The sequence below is a fragment of the Mesoplodon mirus genome (assembly GCF_964341445.2).
Source record: "Mesoplodon mirus genome assembly, chromosome: 3".
In the NCBI taxonomy this organism is placed as follows: Eukaryota; Metazoa; Chordata; class Mammalia; order Artiodactyla; family Ziphiidae; genus Mesoplodon; species Mesoplodon mirus.
The window spans coordinates 137,677,045-137,695,819 of record NC_138978.1 but is presented as its reverse complement, the minus strand read 5'-3'; the positions used below and the strand labels follow the sequence as shown (position 1 = coordinate 137,695,819).

The 18,775-nt window shown below is 37.9% G+C and overlaps 1 long non-coding RNA gene across 1 annotated transcript; it reads left to right on the top strand.

Annotated features, from left to right (window-relative positions):
* Positions 1-850: 850 nt before the first annotated feature.
* LOC309800511 lies at positions 851-16,135 on the top strand. The gene is made up of 3 exons (XR_014293470.1): positions 851-1,010; positions 8,432-8,556; positions 15,769-16,135. It is a non-coding gene; the product is annotated as an uncharacterized lncRNA (long non-coding RNA).
* Positions 16,136-18,775: the final 2,640 nt, after the last annotated feature.

Below are 18,775 nucleotides of genomic sequence, written 5' to 3'. Positions count from 1 at the left end.
GAGTAAGCAGGGAGCCTGCGATCCGGCGCTTTGAAGTTTTCCCCGGAGCAGAGTCGAGGCGGCGAGGAGGAGCGACGGGAGGTGGGGTGGGTGGGGAGAGGTGTGCGGGGTTGGAGGAAAGTGGGGTGGCGACCTTGGCGATGGGAGAAGGGGCCGGGCCGGGGAAGCGCGGCGAACAGCAAAGTTTGCCGTCCCCCGCTGCCCGCAACCCGCTCGCGGGGCCGCGCTCGCTCGCCTCCCTCGCCGTCTGCTGCCAGCCGGCTGCCCTCGGGGTCGGCCACGCCGAGGGGTGGGCTCTGGGCCGGGTGGGGGCGGGGGCGGGCTCAAAGCCTCCGGGCAGGTGGCGACAGCCCCGCGCGATCCTCCGGGCTCCGGCGGCTGGGCCGGGCTCAGCAGCTCTCGCGTCGCCGCTGCTGCCGCCCGCGCTCGGGCAGGAGCCCCAGCGCCATGCTGACGATTAGCCGCGAGCGCCCGCTCGGGCTGGGTGTGTATGTGTGTGTGAGTGTGTTGGCCAAGTCTTCCCTGCGCGGCGACAGCGCGGCTTGGGCTCCCCGCCCGGCAGCTCGCGGGCTCCCCCTCCGCCGCCGCTGCCGCCTCGCTCCCGCTCTCGGTCGCGGTCTGGGCTCCGGCGCGTCTTCCCCGCTGCCGCCGAGCTCGGTCCGCGTTCAGCAAGGAGCGTAGCTCTGCCTCCCCTCGCCGCTGGGAGCCCAGGCTCCGTCTGCCGCCGCACGCCGCGATCCCAACGCGTCCCCCCTCCCTGGTTCCCTCCTCTTCCTCCTCCCCCTCCCTCCGCCCTCTCGCCCGCCCGCCCGCCCGGCCTCCCTCCCTCCCTCCCAGCAGCCGCCTCCCCTCCCCCCGCAGGCGCAGCGCTCGGGCGACAGCCAGCCGCCCGCCCGCCGCCGCCTCCAGCTCTCGCAAGTTTGAGCTCCCCCAGCCTCCGCTCACCCTCCGCTCACCCTCCGTTGCAGCGCCTGGGCGGTGGGGTGTCGGAGCGGTGATTCCCCAAAAAGGTTTGCCCGAGTTTCCCCAGCCGATTCCCGGCGCGTTTCGTCTATCTGGGTTCGAACCCCAGACCACTTGGGTGGCGTCCCCCTCGCCCCTTGTCCTCCCCTCCCCCGCTTGGACCGAGTTTCCTTCCTCCTTTCCATACTTCCTTTCTATTTCCTTTTTTTTTCTTTTAGATTCACTTTAGAAGAAATTTTACATCTTCTTCAAAACATAGTTCCTTTAGCTTTCTCTTTTATAGGCTAAATCGTCAACATTCAATTTTCTTCATCATTTATATTTGCCAATAAAATACTACTTTTTATGGATTCTCATTTATAGCTCTTTGTGTTATATAGAGTTAGATATTATTAACATATCTTATTTTACATGATTAGAGTATGAGAAAGAGGAGAACAAAAAGAAAAAAAAATGTGTGATGTGATGTGTGTATGTGGGAGGGGGGAGATTTATCACACACACATACACACAAACATTCATATCAAAATAAGGAAGAAGTACTCATAACTATTACAGCCTGTGTTTCTCCAGCTGATCACATGATCATAGCTGGTATGTATAACAAGCTTCTTCCACTACCATCCTGTACACCCTATACCCTCAGCAAGCACTCCTGTTGGTCATAGATTCTTGCCTGCTAAACTTACCCAAACCTTTATTCCTGAAGGAACTGGACCATAGCAGCCCAACCTGAATTATGATAGTTTTCCACTGACTTTAATCATAGGAAATGAAAGTATTAAAAGGCACCCTGGAGGATCTTCTGCATTCCATACAGACCCTCCTTTACCCACATTATTTGGTAGCAACCCAATTTCATCTTGATAGAAGGATCTCTCCAACTAGTGCAGAAACCCCAGTCTTTGCCTGTTAATTCAGAAGTCCCATCTGGCTTGGTCAAACTCTCAACTTCTATTTCAATGAAAGTACTGTCAGGTTCCCTGGCAGAAGCATTATTTTCCTTGGTACTAAGATCTCACTGGACTTAACATCATGGAGATGAGAAGCAAATATTTTGCTAGTGGATCACTTGCAGTGATAGTGGAGGAGCCTCTCCCATTTTCCTCCCTTGGTTCCCTGACCCAGGAACTCTGACTCTGGGAGATATAGCACTATATGTGAAGGAATGGTGATCATACAGAACACTCTGGAGATATCACCTCAGCCCTGAAAGGTATTGCCATCTAGCTGGCACCATAACTGAGTCTCCCTTAGACCATTCCACCATTACATCTGTGGCTCTGTAAGGAAAACCATGGTTAGACTAATTAATTCCATGAGAATGGACCCACTGCCACATAACTATATCTCTGTATTTAAGCTGCAGGATATCAATGAGAGAGTATGAACGAATTAATAGAAAATGACTAGCATGCAAAGACAAAAAAGGGACTTTGTATCCCTTCTGAGGAAGGGATTCATCTGTTTTCAGTTGGACCTGGGATATTTGTACCATGTTAGGTGGAAGCACGACTTGGCTGTTTTCAATATTTGGAGAGCAATACAGTTTAAGGAGATTTGCATGGGTTGACAAGGGGTGAGCTATGGTGGCCTTTTGATGTGGCCACTTGGCTAGGCCTTACCACACTTTCCAGCATTCCTTTTCTGTATGTCTCTGGTTAGGGTGGGATATAGCAGAGTTTCCTACAGGGGACTGGAGGGGAAATGAAGCAGCAGTCATCTTATGTCCTCACTGGTCTGCTGGCTCATCTCATTGGTGAGAGACAGTGGCCAGGTCTGCCATTGCCCACCTTCCACTGGGCCTTCCTTCAGCTTCTTCTACTCTGGGACCAGTGTGGGTATTTAGTTCCATGAGGAAGGGGCTTGACTTCTGCAGGAAAACTACACAGTCAAGGTCAGAGGCAATAAGGGCTCACATAGGTTTCATTCTGTTTTCGTGGCCTCTAGCTTTTTTTTTTTTTTTTTTTTTTTTGGTGTATGGGTTCCGGACTGTTGCTACTTTACTTTACATCCATATTCTCTCCCTCGCGGCCTACTTTGTGACCCCCAAGCTCCAGGATCAGACACAGTCCTAAGAATTCAGCCTTACACAATTGTCTAGGTCAGACTGTTGCCTGTGTCTGATACTGGAGCTTGGAGTCCACAGGACATGAAGTCAGGGAGAGAAGACAGACAGATGGGCCTCATTTCTTAGTAGTTCTGCTTCTTCTGGGGGACCTATACTGAAATATTCCCTTTGTATTCTGGAAATGAATATTAATACATTCTTTCTTAGAAATATAGAAGAAAGAAATATGATGTCATTAACTTATCCTTAACTTTCCTAAAGATCCAGAATTATGCTGTGCCTTTTTCTTTGAAAGTCAGAAGTAGCATAACACCCTAAATGTTACTTATTTGCTAGCAATACTTAACAGAGAAAAAGAGGGATAACTTTGCAGTCAGGAGAAAGACAAACGGCTTGGAAAAGACACAAAATAATTGTCAGCTCCTGAAAAAGTCTTTTTTAAAAACGTTTTTCTCTTTTTAAAACAGTAATAACTTCCCACCACAGAGAGGTGCTCTCACACTTACTTCTCCAATATTTGCAAAGCATTCAAGTCCTAAAATGTGCCAACATTTTTCAAACACAGGATTAAAAATAGAGTATTTTTGTTTAAAAATAATTATATGCCATAACATGGAAACAAATCATTCTGTAGTCTTTGGAAAACAATGGTTTGCCTGTGGATAAAGTCACCCTCCCGCCCTACCCTCAGCCATCATGTCCAAGGAACAATAACCTCCTAATGTGTTAAGTTCTCCATGCATTGTGTTTTAAAACAATGCTTTATGAGCACACCATTAGTGAGCTTTCGGCATTATCTCAGTATATGGTACATCTACAGAAATTTTTTATTTATACGCTTGTCCTTTTTTTTTTTTCCTAAGGTACTTGAAACATTTTGCTTTGTAGTAATTTTTACTTATTTATGTTAAATAATATCATCTTTTGTAAGCCGCTGGTGATTTTGCCTGAAAGGCTGACTGTTGATAAGAAACATTCTTCTCCTTTTATTTGGCTGAGTATTTTGTAACAGAGGAAACATGACACTGTGGTCAGGCATCAGGCTTCAGAGAAAACTACTAACTTCAAAGTCTAGCTCTGCTCCCAGCCTGCTCTGCAACCAACAGCATGCCTTAACCTCTCTGTGCCTTATTTCTTTTCATTGGAAAAACTAAGATGATAACAAAATATCTACTTCCAAGATTTGTTTTGTAGATTAAATAAGCTAGTTCATGTAAAGTCCTTCACATAGCACCTGGCAAATGCTCAATAGATATTACCCATAATAATATTGTCTTCTGTGCTTGCCAATAAACTATGAAACTATATGGATCTAAAGGACAAGGCTTATAATTAACCAAAAAAAAGGAGTAAAGACCTTAGTTAATAAAAGTAAAATAATGTATCTTTTAAATATAGAGATATTGCTTCTACACAGAAATATTGCTCAAATAATAAATGTCAGACAAATAGATGCACATAACTGTTTTATAACTAGCAGCTGGATCCTTAACTCTCTATAACTTTGAAATGGAGCTGCAAAGTACAATGCATTTCCCTCAGTAGTTTCTCTAGATTCCCGTTGAATTTGTGCAGGGTCAATTGATACATACAAGCACTATTTGATAAAACATATTTTTCAAAAAGTGAGAACAGCACGTAATTACCTCTACATGATATATCTTTGGTAATTGCAGATAAATTGGTAAAAATATTTCAATTAGGCAAGCAGACTATTGATTGCAACTTACTAGGCTGTAAGAAAAAGTGATTTTTCTCTCAAGTTTTAATATAAGTACTTACTTGTTTTATTTACAACAAATACAAACCTTCTCATTTCAGCAGCTCAAAGTCTTCATGGAAAAATCACATGATTACTAATCCTCAAGACTGACTCTCTGTATTTTTTGCAAGTTTTCACCTACTTATTATGTTCCTGCTGGGAAGTTCCTAAAAATTACATTTCCTATAACTGGGAGTATTACTAGTTCTTTCTATCAATCTATTTTTAAAGTGCAGAACCTTCAGAACTTTCTGAATATATTCTTTTTAGAAAGGAAAACAAGAAGGTCACAGATTCTTCTTTTTCCTTTAATATTTCTCAACCACACACTCACACACACATTCCCTTTATATCTTACGAATTCATGAGAAAGCTCATTCTGTTTGCAATTTTAATTTTTGCTTTTGTTGACATGCAGTCTTCCTTAAGGGAACTTGATTATCCTTTTATACTGAAGGTAAGCTATGTACTATATTCATTTTAATTGAGGATGCACTGTTTGGAGATTACATCATCTGGTTAGTTACATTTTTCCTTTCTTCCTTGAGTTGATCTCAAAGGAAACATGTGTGCATTTATAGTTCATGTATTACTGATAGCTATCCTGAGTATAACAGCATTTATACTCAGCTCTAGTTATAACTTGTTTCACTCAACCAAAACCACACTTTTCTACTGATTATAAGGTTTTAAATTCATCACAGATATCAAAGCAAGAGAGTACAGTGAGACTCAGTAAGCTTATGGAGGGGAGCTGGGGGTTTTATACTTAACTGAGGGAAACTTGATCATTGATGACACTGGTTTATGACAGCGTCAGGATGGCATTAGGCAGCTCTGACGTGATAACTCCAGGGCACAATTTTTCACCTCTTGGGAGGTAGTGTGAACATCTGAGCAGCTTAGCCAGTCAACTGTGTCTCCCTACAGCCATCATTCATCCTCTAAAATCTAATGATTCTCTTAGTTCCATGGCAGAATCAGGTCACTCTAGGTAGTTCTATGTTATGTGAACAAAAGAATCGCTGAGGATAGTAAAAACTAATGTTAATTTATCAAGGATCATACGTTAAGTATAATATTTTATAAATCATTTATGTTACTCTAAAATTAGTTGACAATTTTTTCCCCATAATTTGATTGGCACATTTGATAATTTGCACAGAAATGTACATGATAAGTGAACATAATGATGTTAAATAGTGGAAGATTGGAGCTGATGCAAAAAGAAAAGGTAATTAAATATATAGAAATTATAACATTATTCAAATTCCTACCCAATCTGCAATCCTTTCTCCAATTATATTTTTTCTGGAATATAGTCTTTTAAGCCAAAAGCACTTAGAATGGTCATTTTAGAGATTATGAGAGAGGAATTATAGCCCAGAGAAAACCTACATGCAATAGGTAGCTAGGGGCAGGCTTATTGAATGACATTATTCAGCCAACAAGTTGATACATCATCTTAAATCTGAAATTTTGAACAACTGCAGATAAAATGTCCTAAAACATACGAGGCAGGATGGTGTCTTCAGTTTCCCTCACTTACTTTATCTTTCTTTCCTTTTCTCACTCTTACAGGAAGAGAATCTCCCTTTAACTCATTATGGTTATGCTATAAAAGACTGAGTGATAAAAAAATAAGTTTATTTCAAAGGTGCCTCACTCTGAATCATCTGAATGACAGGGATCATTATACTGAAGAATGGGACTCACTGAGAGCATATAAAAAGGAGCCTTATTTTTATCCTCCACTGTCCATTCCCCCTGTGCTGTGAGACTTGTTTTGCCTTTGCTTCCTTGGGTGAAAAGCAGTGCACATCCCATACCTGCCATGGTCACTTTCAGATAACAAGAATCCACCAGTAACTTCCAGTTCCACACACAGTCTCAGTTCAATAATTATTTTGTTCAATCCACTGTATTAATTTCAACATTATGAATTTCATTTAAAGTTGAAATTCCACCCATCCCCCATCAAGAGAGAAGTTTTCAATCCACACTAGTTGTTGGAGTGTGGCATGAAAGCTCTTACTAGATTAATAATGTTGTGTGTGCCTGGTAGATGCTTAAAGCTGACACTTTCTCTTATGGTGCGTGGGTTCTTCCGAGCCCACTGCCCCATCACTGGGAATTTCTCACACGTGGTTCCCTTTAGGGTTACCAAGAGCAACTCTATTCTGGATGGTTAGTTTTAGCCATTGCCTATATCTTGTCCTATGCAAACAGCCTACCCAATCCATTGCCAGGAAACCCTATAGAAATTTAGGTCTTATAATGTCAGTAATTTATTTAAAAATAACTCATCATCACATGTGTGACATTTAGGGAATACATATTTGTATTATACCCTCTAGGTATTTGGTTGACACTTGAAATACTTTAATCAGGAATATTCACCCTAAGGGTAGCGAGTCAGCATTTGAAAATTAGGAACTTTCGATTTCTACTGAGAGAAATAAGGAACCCCTGGAAAAATCATAAAGAGGTAGATTTCAACTAAAAACGATTGAACTATCATTGCCTCAATCTGCAATAGAGGACTTGTTAAACAGCCTAAGGGAATTTACAAATATGTACGTATTTGCTAAACGGGTAGTGGTTGAGATATGTTTATTGACTAGCAAATTTGTACAGATACTTGGCCTTTGGACAAGTTCTAGAGAACTCAAGGTGTAACATTTTCCCAAGTGGGGGTTTTAGCCCAGGTGTTTATTCCTTCGGTGCCACCATGATATGAAGGAATCTGTCATCGTACTAGAGGAAAAGGTACTAAATGTAGAACTGAATAGCGATGAACTTATGGGATATAGGACTGAATATGGCTGCAACAGTACAGCTCAGGACTGTCTGGGGTCTATTTGCCAATTCATTTTTCTACGAGTGATAGAATTTGGTCTAAGCCTTGCTTTCACTGTAACATCTCACCTGGTTGTGCGATTTTGAGAGAGGATATTTACAGCGCTCATGTTGCTCTAATCATTGGAAGCCTCTAGCCTCCAGAGTGGCAGCGTGAAGAAACTGTCAGAAGGCTGATTTCAACTCAGACACCTCTGTCCTTGATCTGACCTAATACCACCTAGCTATCCAGTCTTTTGTTCCTTAGGAGGATATAAGTCAGACAAGAATACACTGTGCGCCTCAAGCTCAAGGGGGGGCCATAGTAAGCTATCTGAGTGGTCTTCTTAAACTTGTTATTTTTTCACATTATATGAAGAGGGAAGTACCTTCCACTTTGTTTCCTTGAGGACTGCGATTGGGACTCACAGCACTTCAAGAACTCTCCCTTAAAATCTTCTCTTAATCTCTAAATCCTGACACTTTTGTTGTCTCTATGTAGTTGAGAAGCTTTAGATTTAAAAAAAAAAGTTTGCTTTTTACTCCGTTTCAAATAGTCGAATCACAATTCAACTTGGGATGTGGGAACAACTGGCATTTAGTGTGCTGCCGTCTCAGTCTGAGAAGGAAATAGTTCGATTTTGTTATCCTACTATGCATAATAAAGTGTAACTTCTAGAAAAATATTTTCAGGTAAGTTGTTTTATTTTTTTATTTATTTTTTTTGCGGTACGCGGGCCTCTCACTGCTGTGGCCTCTCCCGTTGCGGAGCACAGGCTCCGGACGCACAGGCTCAGCGGCCATGGCTCACGGGACCAGCCGCTCTGCGGCATGTGGGATCTTCCCGGACTGGGGCACGAACCCGTGTCCCCTGCATCGGCAGGTGGACTCCCAACCACTGCGCCACCAGGGAAGCCCTCAGGTAAGCTTTTTTTGATATTTCATCACATAATCTGTAGTGAACCAATAATTTTCAGGCTACCACTGGGCTATTTGCTACAGTAAAACAGTGATTTAATCTAGTAAACCAATTGATTATGCGAAAGTATAATTTAAAAATTATCTTACTTATACAAATATAAATGTAACTAAAAATTATTTCATTATTGGGGGGGCAGAGAGATAGTAGAGCTGGTTCAAAGAACACTTTAAGGCATTTATAAATAGTGGAATAAGAAATAACAAAAATAATACCATGAAAGACATGACACTAATTAAAATTCTCTGGGGCAATAAAATCATAAATTTGGGTTTATGTTGTTTTTTTTTTCTTTTCTTTTTTGCTGGTGAGAAACCTGTAAACTAAGACGTGGCTTTACAGTGGTGTCTGGGCACTAATCAAATAGTAAAGAGCTAAATCTAACTCAAGTACATTTTCCTGGAGAATTACATAATCTTTGGGTGATTCTTTTAAGCAATGCCCCTGCATGACATTGAAAGGACATACCACATTCCCTTTGTCTTATTTGCAAATTGTGGATAATTTTTCCTAATAAAGGACAATATATGCCTCCTGATGTGATTATATAAGCACTTTAACTGTTTTAGATAATTAAATGAGAAAATAATGATGGCCACTATGTATAACATGGCATAAAATACATATTTCATATTCCTCAATTTCTTTGGATCCCACTAACAACAATAAATTTGGAATAACTGGTTTTTAAGGTCATATCTGACACCAAGAGCCATTCGTTTATTTTTCTAACTGCTTGAACTGTTAGCAACTTTCAACACTGTGGCCTTTCTTTTCAAACAATCTCTTCTTGGTTTCACTGACAGCTCTTCATCCTGCTTTCTATCCTAAGTATCTGGTTATGTTCATCTTTGTACTCTTCTCAGCACTATTTATAGTGTTTTCTCATATTCTTCTTTGCTGGGGATCTACCTCTTCTTCGCTAAAATCCTACCTCTTCTCCTGAGCTGTTACATGTCGGAGCAATTAAGACCTGGTCTGAGACCCCATTTTTTTTTCACTCTGCATTCTCTGTCCTGGTAATCTGATCCACGTTTATTGCTGTGAATGTCATCTCTAGAAAAATAGGCTCCAAATTAGTAGCCCTAGTGAGAATCAGACATCACCAAAAGTTGCTTAATCAGTATCTACATATGGATAAATAAAAGCCAACTCCAAGTCAGCCAGTCCTAAACCAAACTCATCTCTCTCTTTTGCTGTTTTTTTTCTTCACTATTTTCATTTTAATGAACAACCCCATAGTAAATCCAGTTGAATAAGACAGTAACATAGGCATTGTCCTTAATGCTTGTCCTTAATCCTCTCTTCTGTATATAATTCACATTGGGATCTTTCAAGTTTACTCTCTAAATCTGTCTCAAAGGCATTCATATTTTTCAACATCAGTACCACTTTCACTCTAAGCCAAAAACCACCATTTCTTGCTTAGACTAATACTGATTCTATCTAAATAGTTTCACTAACGTGTACCTTTTGCTCTCCATCCAGTTCTCCACACTACAAAAAGAATAGCCATTTTAGAAATCACATATGTTCAGGTTATCCTTTAAAACCCTACAGTGGATTCCTATTTCTCTTAGGAGGAAGGGAAAAAGAAATCCTTCATTTGCCACACAAGTCTTGCACGATCTTTCACCCAGCTGTGTGAGCGGGTGTAGTGTAGTTGTTATAGACAAGAGTTGTGGAGCTACACTGCCTGGGTTCAAACCTAAACACCTTCACACTTTAACCGGCTGAACTATACAAGATGTTTCCTTCTCTGAGCCTCAGTTCTCAGAGAAGTTATTACTTGTACCTACTTCATATAATCATTTAAAAACTCGAATAAGCTAACACAGATCAAATACTTTGAGCAGTGGCTTTCACTCAATTAGACATGAATTTACCATAGTATTAGTATTACTTTTCTTTCTCATTTCATGATTATCTCACGCTCAATCTCTGTAGTTTTTTAATTTGCTTTAGTGCTGAAAACCCATGCTCAGTGCCCCCTCTCCCTTTCATTTGTACCTGCTACCTCCTCTACTTGGAATGTTCTTTTCCCCCCCTTACCTCTGGGGGCCTTGACATTTATGGTGATTCCCCTTAACCCTGGCCCCGCTTCTCCAAGTCGTACCTTCATTTCATTATCTTCTTTGAACCCAGTGAGTTGAATTTTCTTTCCTGCCAGAAGGCTGACTGATGCAGAAGCTCTGCCCGTTGTAGACACTTAGGATTTACGCTGATGGAGACTCATCTTCACACCCATGCATCTAAGATCCTTATGGCACAGGGAGAGGGTATAAATATTAATTCACTAGGTCTTACATCTCCTTCCTGCAATTGACTTCTGCTCATGTTTAACTGGTCAAGCTATATCATATTTCCACATCACTCTTCAAATGGAGCAGGAAAGTACAGTGTTACCATTTTCTTGGAGAAGAAGGGGAACTAGAACACATATTACCCTGTTATGACTACAAAGCAAAGCATAAGTAAGGGCATTAGAATGTGAAAGTACATAGACTGTTGGAGGTTGTTGATCTAGTGTGAGATGAGCTTGACACATATTCCAGGATTCGATGGAAACACCTGTGAGGTCAGCTCAGTGAGGACTCTACGTGTCATGCAAAATTTGTGTGGTGTCCTTTTCTTAGAATTGAAAAGGAGACATAGGAAAAGAAATCTGGGAAGGAGAAGACAGGAGCATATCTATATTTTGGAATATCATAATTTAATCATTCTATCCTGCTCGTAGCTTCTTTAACTAAGGGAGATTATATAAACTGTTTTCAGATAAATTTGAAATATCCTGAGCTCATTATTTCAGCATCTGGAATGTAGAGTCAACCAAGATAACAAATTGTATGATTTCTCTATTAGGCAGAGGCTTCTACAGCATGAATCAAGGAAATTAGAAGGATCAAGTTACTAGTTTATTAAATTAGCACTGACATTATCACAGTCTCAGAGGAAAAAAAATAACAAGATTGTTTGCAATAGAAAACGTTTTGTAAAATAGCCCTTAATCAGAATAGTCATTTGGAAATATTCTAGCAAAAACGTATATGTAAAGCAGCACTGCACCTCAGACTTGAAATTTTCCAAATAATTAATAGCAAGTAAAAATGTTATATAAATCCATGGAAATAAAATTGGAGTGGCCAAAACATTACTGAAGAATTCTGAGATAAGGACAGTAAATTCATGAAGCACAAATAAAATGACATAAATACCTCTATGTTCTGAATGTAATTTAATTATTGACTCTCACATACATAGCTAGAGTATCATCAATCACCATAGATATATTTTTTCTGAGCCATCAAAGCTAATTATAGTCAGAAATCTCACTCACTGAGACTAAACATTACACTACATTAAAAATCAATCTATTATGTGATGTCAGGAAGTTCTGTTGAGTGTAGTGATTTTTTATGAGCCTCAAAATTCTATGTTAATTACCTGAATATTTTACATAGATGTCTCAAATAGTCCTTGTAAGTAATAAAAACAGTGGTGATTTGTATTTCACCATTGCTAAGATAATTTTCAAATTAGAATATTGACAGAGGGGAATAAACCGAAATACAATAGGAAAATGCAAGAAAAAGGCAGAAGTAGAACTAAATGAACCATCTTTTCACTGAGGGCTTCTTCACTTTTCCCTAAAATATGCCCCACTGATTCTAAGGTTGTGTCTACACTATGCTAAAGGATATTTTAAGTTTCCAATAATTGAGTCTTCCCAAGTACTTGTATGAATCAATTCAAATCTGATACTTCATGTTCAAAGAATTTTAGAGACAAAGATTCTTAGGAGATTGGAGATTATGTAATTCATTATAAACACGGAAGCTGGAAAATAGGGTAAGTAGAAAGGTTTCACCATGAGTGGCATAGTTAGACCCTGTGTTTCCCAACTAGTTAAGAGAAATATTTTTACCAAATCACAAATAAACAGTGAATGCTTACAATTATATTTATAACTAAAATAATTTCTCTCCACTTGAAACAGTAGTGTATCTATTCAACAAATGATATTGCAGCAACTGGACATTCTCATGCAAGAAAATGAATATAGACACAAAACTTACACCCTTAACGAAACAACCCAAAGTAGATCATAGACCTAAATATGAAATGCAAAACCATTAAACTTCTAGAATATGAATAGGAGAAAACCAAGATGACCTTGGTTATGGCGATGACTTTTTAGATACAGCACCAAAGGCACAATCCATGGACTTCATTAAAATTAAAAATTTTGCAAAATTGTTGTTTCTGACAACACTAAACATATTCTTACCATTAAATCCTGCAATTGCACTGCTTGGTATTTATCCAAAAGAGATGAAAATGTATGTCCACACAAAAACCTGCACACAGATGTTTATAGTAACTTTATTCATAATAGCTAAAATTTGAAAGCAGCCAAGATGTCCTTCAGTAGGTGACTAGATAAATAAACTGTGGTATATCTAAACAATGGAATATTGTTCAGCACTAAAGGGAAATAAGCTATCAAGCCATAAAAAGACATGCATTTTAAGACATTTAAAAAAATTAAAATAACTACTGGGTATACAGAAAAATACCTAAAATGAAAAAGGGTCTTTTATTTTCATACAGTAATAATGAAGTAAGAATTTTAGTTTAAGATCAGTTAGACATTTAAAAGCCTTTACATTTTCCAAAAGAAATTAATGTATTACTATTGAACATTTTGTTAAAAATGCCACAGACAAGACTATGAGACTCTCTAAGTATTACTTCTATCATCTTACTAAAATCAGTAAAAATAAGTTTGCGTTAACACATTCCAGCTTCCTCTCTCTAGAAATAGAATGAGAAAAAAAGCAATAATAATAAGAGACAGTAGCTTCAAATCTTTTTAAAAAGTTATTCCCAACTGCACATCCATTATCAGTCATAGAAAATGTAGGGCTGCGGTAGAAGTCATGGTTTCCAGCACTCTGAAAAGCACATTATTTTAAAGATGGATCAATATAAAAGAAGAAAAATACTCAAATCATCTGAAGATGATGTAGTATTAAAAAGCTTTGGGGGAAAATGAGGCTGCAATTTGAACAAAATTATCTACTTACAAAGAAAGGAGGACATGAGTTATTGTCTAAGAGTTACCATAAAGACACTAAAAAGAAAAGAAATCACACACACACACACACACACACACACACACACAATCCTTATATAACTAGTAACTTAAAATTAACAAATAATATGTCTTCGATTTACTTGTGATGAATAAACCTCACTTGAATTAACAGAGGAAAGCATTTAAACATAAGAAACAGAAAAAGAGTTTCAACAGTTTTAAAATATACCTAGTTTATGTTGTAAAGAAACGCTACTGACAACAAAATGCTCCTAAAAGGAACTTTGGTAATAGAGTCCAGCTGAAAACCACTGTCTATTTACAAGGTAGACTTGGGGTGCTGCACTGAACAGTGTGCCCCCAAAATTCATGTCCGTGCAGGATCTGTGAATGTGACCTTGTTTGCAAGGGTCTTTGCAGATGTGATTAGTTAAGATGAGGTCATACTGAATTAGCATGGGCCCTAAGTCTAATGGCTGGTGTCTTTATAAGAAGAGGGAAATTTGAACACAGAGATACAGACACAAACAGAGGCAAATAGGCCGTGTGATGTCAGAGGCAGTGACTGGAGTGATACAGATAGAAATGCCAAGAATTGTCAGCAACAACCAGAAGCTGGGAGAGAGGCATAGAACAGATTGTCCCTAGAGCCTTCGGAAGAAGCATGGCTCTGCTGACACCTTGATTTCAGACTTCTAGGCTCCAGACAATGAGGGAATACAATTTCTGTCATTTGTGGCATTTTGTTACAGCCACCTTAGAAATTAATATACTTGGTAAAAATTCAACCCAACAGTCATTTTTATTTTGATATATATCACGAAACTAAACCCTAACTAATGCGTTTCCCATTTTGCCTCCATCTCTGATTTTTTTTAAGCTAGCAAGTATTCGTTTCTTGCTTATACCTTCAAAATAAAAGTTATGATTTTGATGACATGATAGCTAAAATCTTTACTCATTATTCTGGTCCATATACATTTATTCATGACATCAAAATTCATTTATTGAGCATCTAATATATATTTTATTCTAAATCTCATCTTTGATTTCTCTAGTAGTCCAAACCTTCTCATTTGTGATAGAGTTTCAAAAATCACTTGGCTAAATGGATAATTTATTGAGTGTCCAAGGTATTTTCTTGAGTTAATAATTTTCAAAAATTGTATTACTCCATTTCAGAAGAGAATGACAGGGCTTTTCAAGAAATTATCATTTATTATATAGAAAAGATTCCAAGTATTCTTCTGGATCATCTGCCGGTTCAGTTTCTAGTTGCAAAAAGGCACCACATGACATACTTAGCCACAGTCTTGGATGATTGCTGTTGGCATCAGAAAATTTCTGCTCACTAGGACCTATGGACCTGTGATTATTGCTACTACTTATCAACACCATCCTCTTAGAAAATTATCATCTTAGAAATATTTCGACTATCACGAATACTACTGTACAAGTACTAATTCTGCGAGTATTGATTGCTGTAAAAATGTAGCAAATGATCTGGAAATGATCTACCAGTCACAATCTGGACAATCACAAATCTAATTACAGAGTGCAACATTGAAAATATACTAGAGGAAAGGTATGGAACCCTGCAGAACACATTACTAACATGTATAACTTTGTTGTAGGAGATGGGGATGCTATTTGTATTTTACATATATATATATATATAGTCTATATTTTCAGACTTATTACAATGAACATGTGGTTCTTTTGCCATTTAAAACATAGATTTAAGAAATTGGAAAAGTTCTTTTTCAAAGAGAAGTTGTTCTTTTTAATCCTATGATTGCAGGCAAGTTTTCTATATTAAAGTCTTGAGAATTGCTTTTCTTCAGGAAATCTGTCTTTGCCTTCAACTGATGGGATGAATCCCACCCAGGCTATGGAGGATAAACTGCTTTACTCAAAGTCTCCTGATTTAGATGTTAAACACATCTTTAAGTAGACATTCACAGCAAGATCTAGATTATTGTTTGACTAAACAGTTGAGCACTATATCCTAGAAGGCTGACATATAAAATTAACTGTCATGTTGAATTTCTAATCAGGAGAGTGGCAAGATGAGTCCTGTGTTTCAGAAGATATCTTTGGAGAATGGAAGGACATCGGAAAGAGAGCACGGATGAAGGTGGACATGTCACTAGGAGGAGGATGAATGAATAAAGATCAGAGATGATAGAGATAAACTGGGTTGTTCTTGTTTTGGTGGAGAGGACTATGTGGATGGTTTGAAGGATGAAAAGCAGTAAGATTAACAAGGGTTGGTAAATGATTGTATATTGGATGTAGGGGAAAAAAAGGAAGACATAAAACTCTACCATCCTCCCATAATTAATTGGATTTTAAAATAGAAGCTTTACTATTCTTTCACTTTAAAGCAAAGACAACCTATTGCTAATTCCCACTTATAATTATCTCCCAGAACTCTTAATCTGCAGTATTCATCCTCTTCTGAATAACATTCTTCTGAAGACTATTTTAGTTAATTTATTTCTCTTGGTTGTTATTTTTTTTATAACCAGGCTTCAGTTACTTGTGAGGTAAAATTTAAAATTGGCAGTGAGTTCCAGACGAGTTATACAGGGCTTTGTAGCTCTGAAAGCCTTTCACATATATAAAACAGTAAAATATTCCTTTGTTACGAGGATATGACCCAGTTAAGTTTTACAAGTGATGCTTAGTGTAAGAAAAGTATAATACTCCAACATATTCCAAACAGGACAGGTAACTTTGGTAACATAGACAATGTAATAACTTGACAAGAAATAAGGGAAAAGTGATGAAAAGGACAGCTCGCTTTTTGTAAATAATTTCTTTTTCTCTAAAGAAAAATTAAAATAATACTTCTGACATGTCATTTTCTTGTTCTTATTACCAATCTCTTTAATAACTACTAAAAGAGAATTTTCATTCCCTGTCAGGCAAAATATAATTTAGCATCATAATGATTCCACCTCCTCAGCATCATTAGGCTACTTGATAGAGGATGTGATTAATGCCTGTGTAGAATCATTAACTGCAGGAGGTCTATTCCAAACAGTAGGAACAGAATCCTGTTCACTCATAGATAGAACTGTGATAATGTGCTTCTCATCTAGGAGTGGTGTGTGGATACTTAGAAATATGATTTCACTTGATCTAGAATAATATGGGATAACTCTCTGAGTTCAAAATGCTATTAGGTCAGCTAATACTGCAACCTGTAGTCACCTTATAGGAAATAGATATTTGTCAATAATATTACTTGTTAAAACAATTATGATGAATGAAACAAAAATTTAAAAAATATATATATAAAGCTAACTTCTTGAATGTAACTATGGTCATGTTAAAGAAGTGTTTTCACAATTTATTCATGTTTCCAGACCAGAGAATTATAGTTTTGTTTTAAAAACTGTAACCATGCTAAAATTGTAGGAATAATACATCTTACATCTATTTAATATTAAACGGAGGTAAAGATATCTCTAAGAAGGTTAAAAATGAAGATTTAACCTATTCATAAAGACATATCAGGGGGTGAACAATTCAGTTCAGATAGTCGGTTCTTTTCTTTTACAAATGTTCTAAGAATTGACATGAAACTTCTTTAGAGATCTAAATAATTTATTTAAGAACATTTCCTATTTGGTGTTCAGTATGGCGAAAAGGCTGCAATTTTAAAACTGTAAGGTAAATGAACCCTGTGAATTGAATCCTGATAAACTAGTGTGGTTCTTCATCATTCACTCCTAAATAGGAAAGCACAATATTTAAGTCTTAGGATTATTACTCAGGTTTAAATAAGCAATTGCTGTCCACTCGGTTAGTCAAAGTCATTTAAAATCAAATAACACAATGGCAAATAGGAGCCTGTTGTAGGCAAAAATTGTTTTATCGTACAAAAACATTTGACATATATATTTAATATTACAGTGAGCTTGTGGAATGGCTGTTTTAATTCCCATTTTATGACGGAGTAAAATTTGACAGGTAAGGCATCCCAATTAATATTACACAGCTCAGTGTGAAGACAAAGAAAACCTAAATCCAGGGTATTTTTTTCCAAATTTCATTTACTTCATATTAAGAAGAAATTTCAGTAAAGTTGACTTTACATCAACAAATACTCGAGGCATTTTTAGACCAAATTGTACTTGCAGGAGAAGAGATAGGACAGAGTCAGTGGCTTCCAACAGGGGAGACAGAGAGTTCAGTGAAAAATAAAATGTAAAAGTTACCATTAACAGGGAAAAAAGAAAAAAATGTGAGAACTAGCTATAGAAATACTCTGATTGCTTGTGACTTTTGAAGTTAGACTTTAATTCAATAATTACAGGCTCATTTGAACAATTCTAATATTTAATATCCTATTTTAAATAAAATTTGTGATATTAAATAACTCCATTCTTTGATAAGCATCTGAAATTACTCTATAGGGACTGATTTGCTAATATGGATGTTAGTATCATCAGAGTTTGATGTATTTTGGGTTTCACCATCTTGTCCTTTCTGTTTTCCAGAATTTCCACTCTTCACTAGAATGGCTATGGTTACTGAAAAGTATTTTCAGGCAATTTATAAAAATCTTGTGAAGAGTTTTTAGGTGTTATATTTGGAGAAATGATTTTCACATAGTCATAATGGTAGTAAAATCCCTGTTCATTGAACTGGTTCTACAGAAATTCTTTGATATTACTTTTCTAAAACTGTCACACTTTGGGGAGAAAATTGGGGAGTTACTGTTACACCTGATTATTTGGAGACTAGATGTTGCTGTTAATACTGTGTTGCCAGAGTGAAATATCTATTCTATCTCTCCATAATTAGCTTTAAAAATGTTAGATATTTGGATATAATATCTAGGGCAGGGCATCTGATAACGTGAGCCTAAGTTCGGTGCAACTGTCTATCTCCAGGTGGGTGCTAAGAAATTAAGTATCTGAAATATTTGTCTCTCAACAAGCCCTGGATAGTGGGACATTTTCATACATCTAAGTAGTAGTTCATGTGATGGGCATCTACAAAATTATCAGTTTTCTCTTGCTACACAGGAATAATAAGGTTTTGTTCATT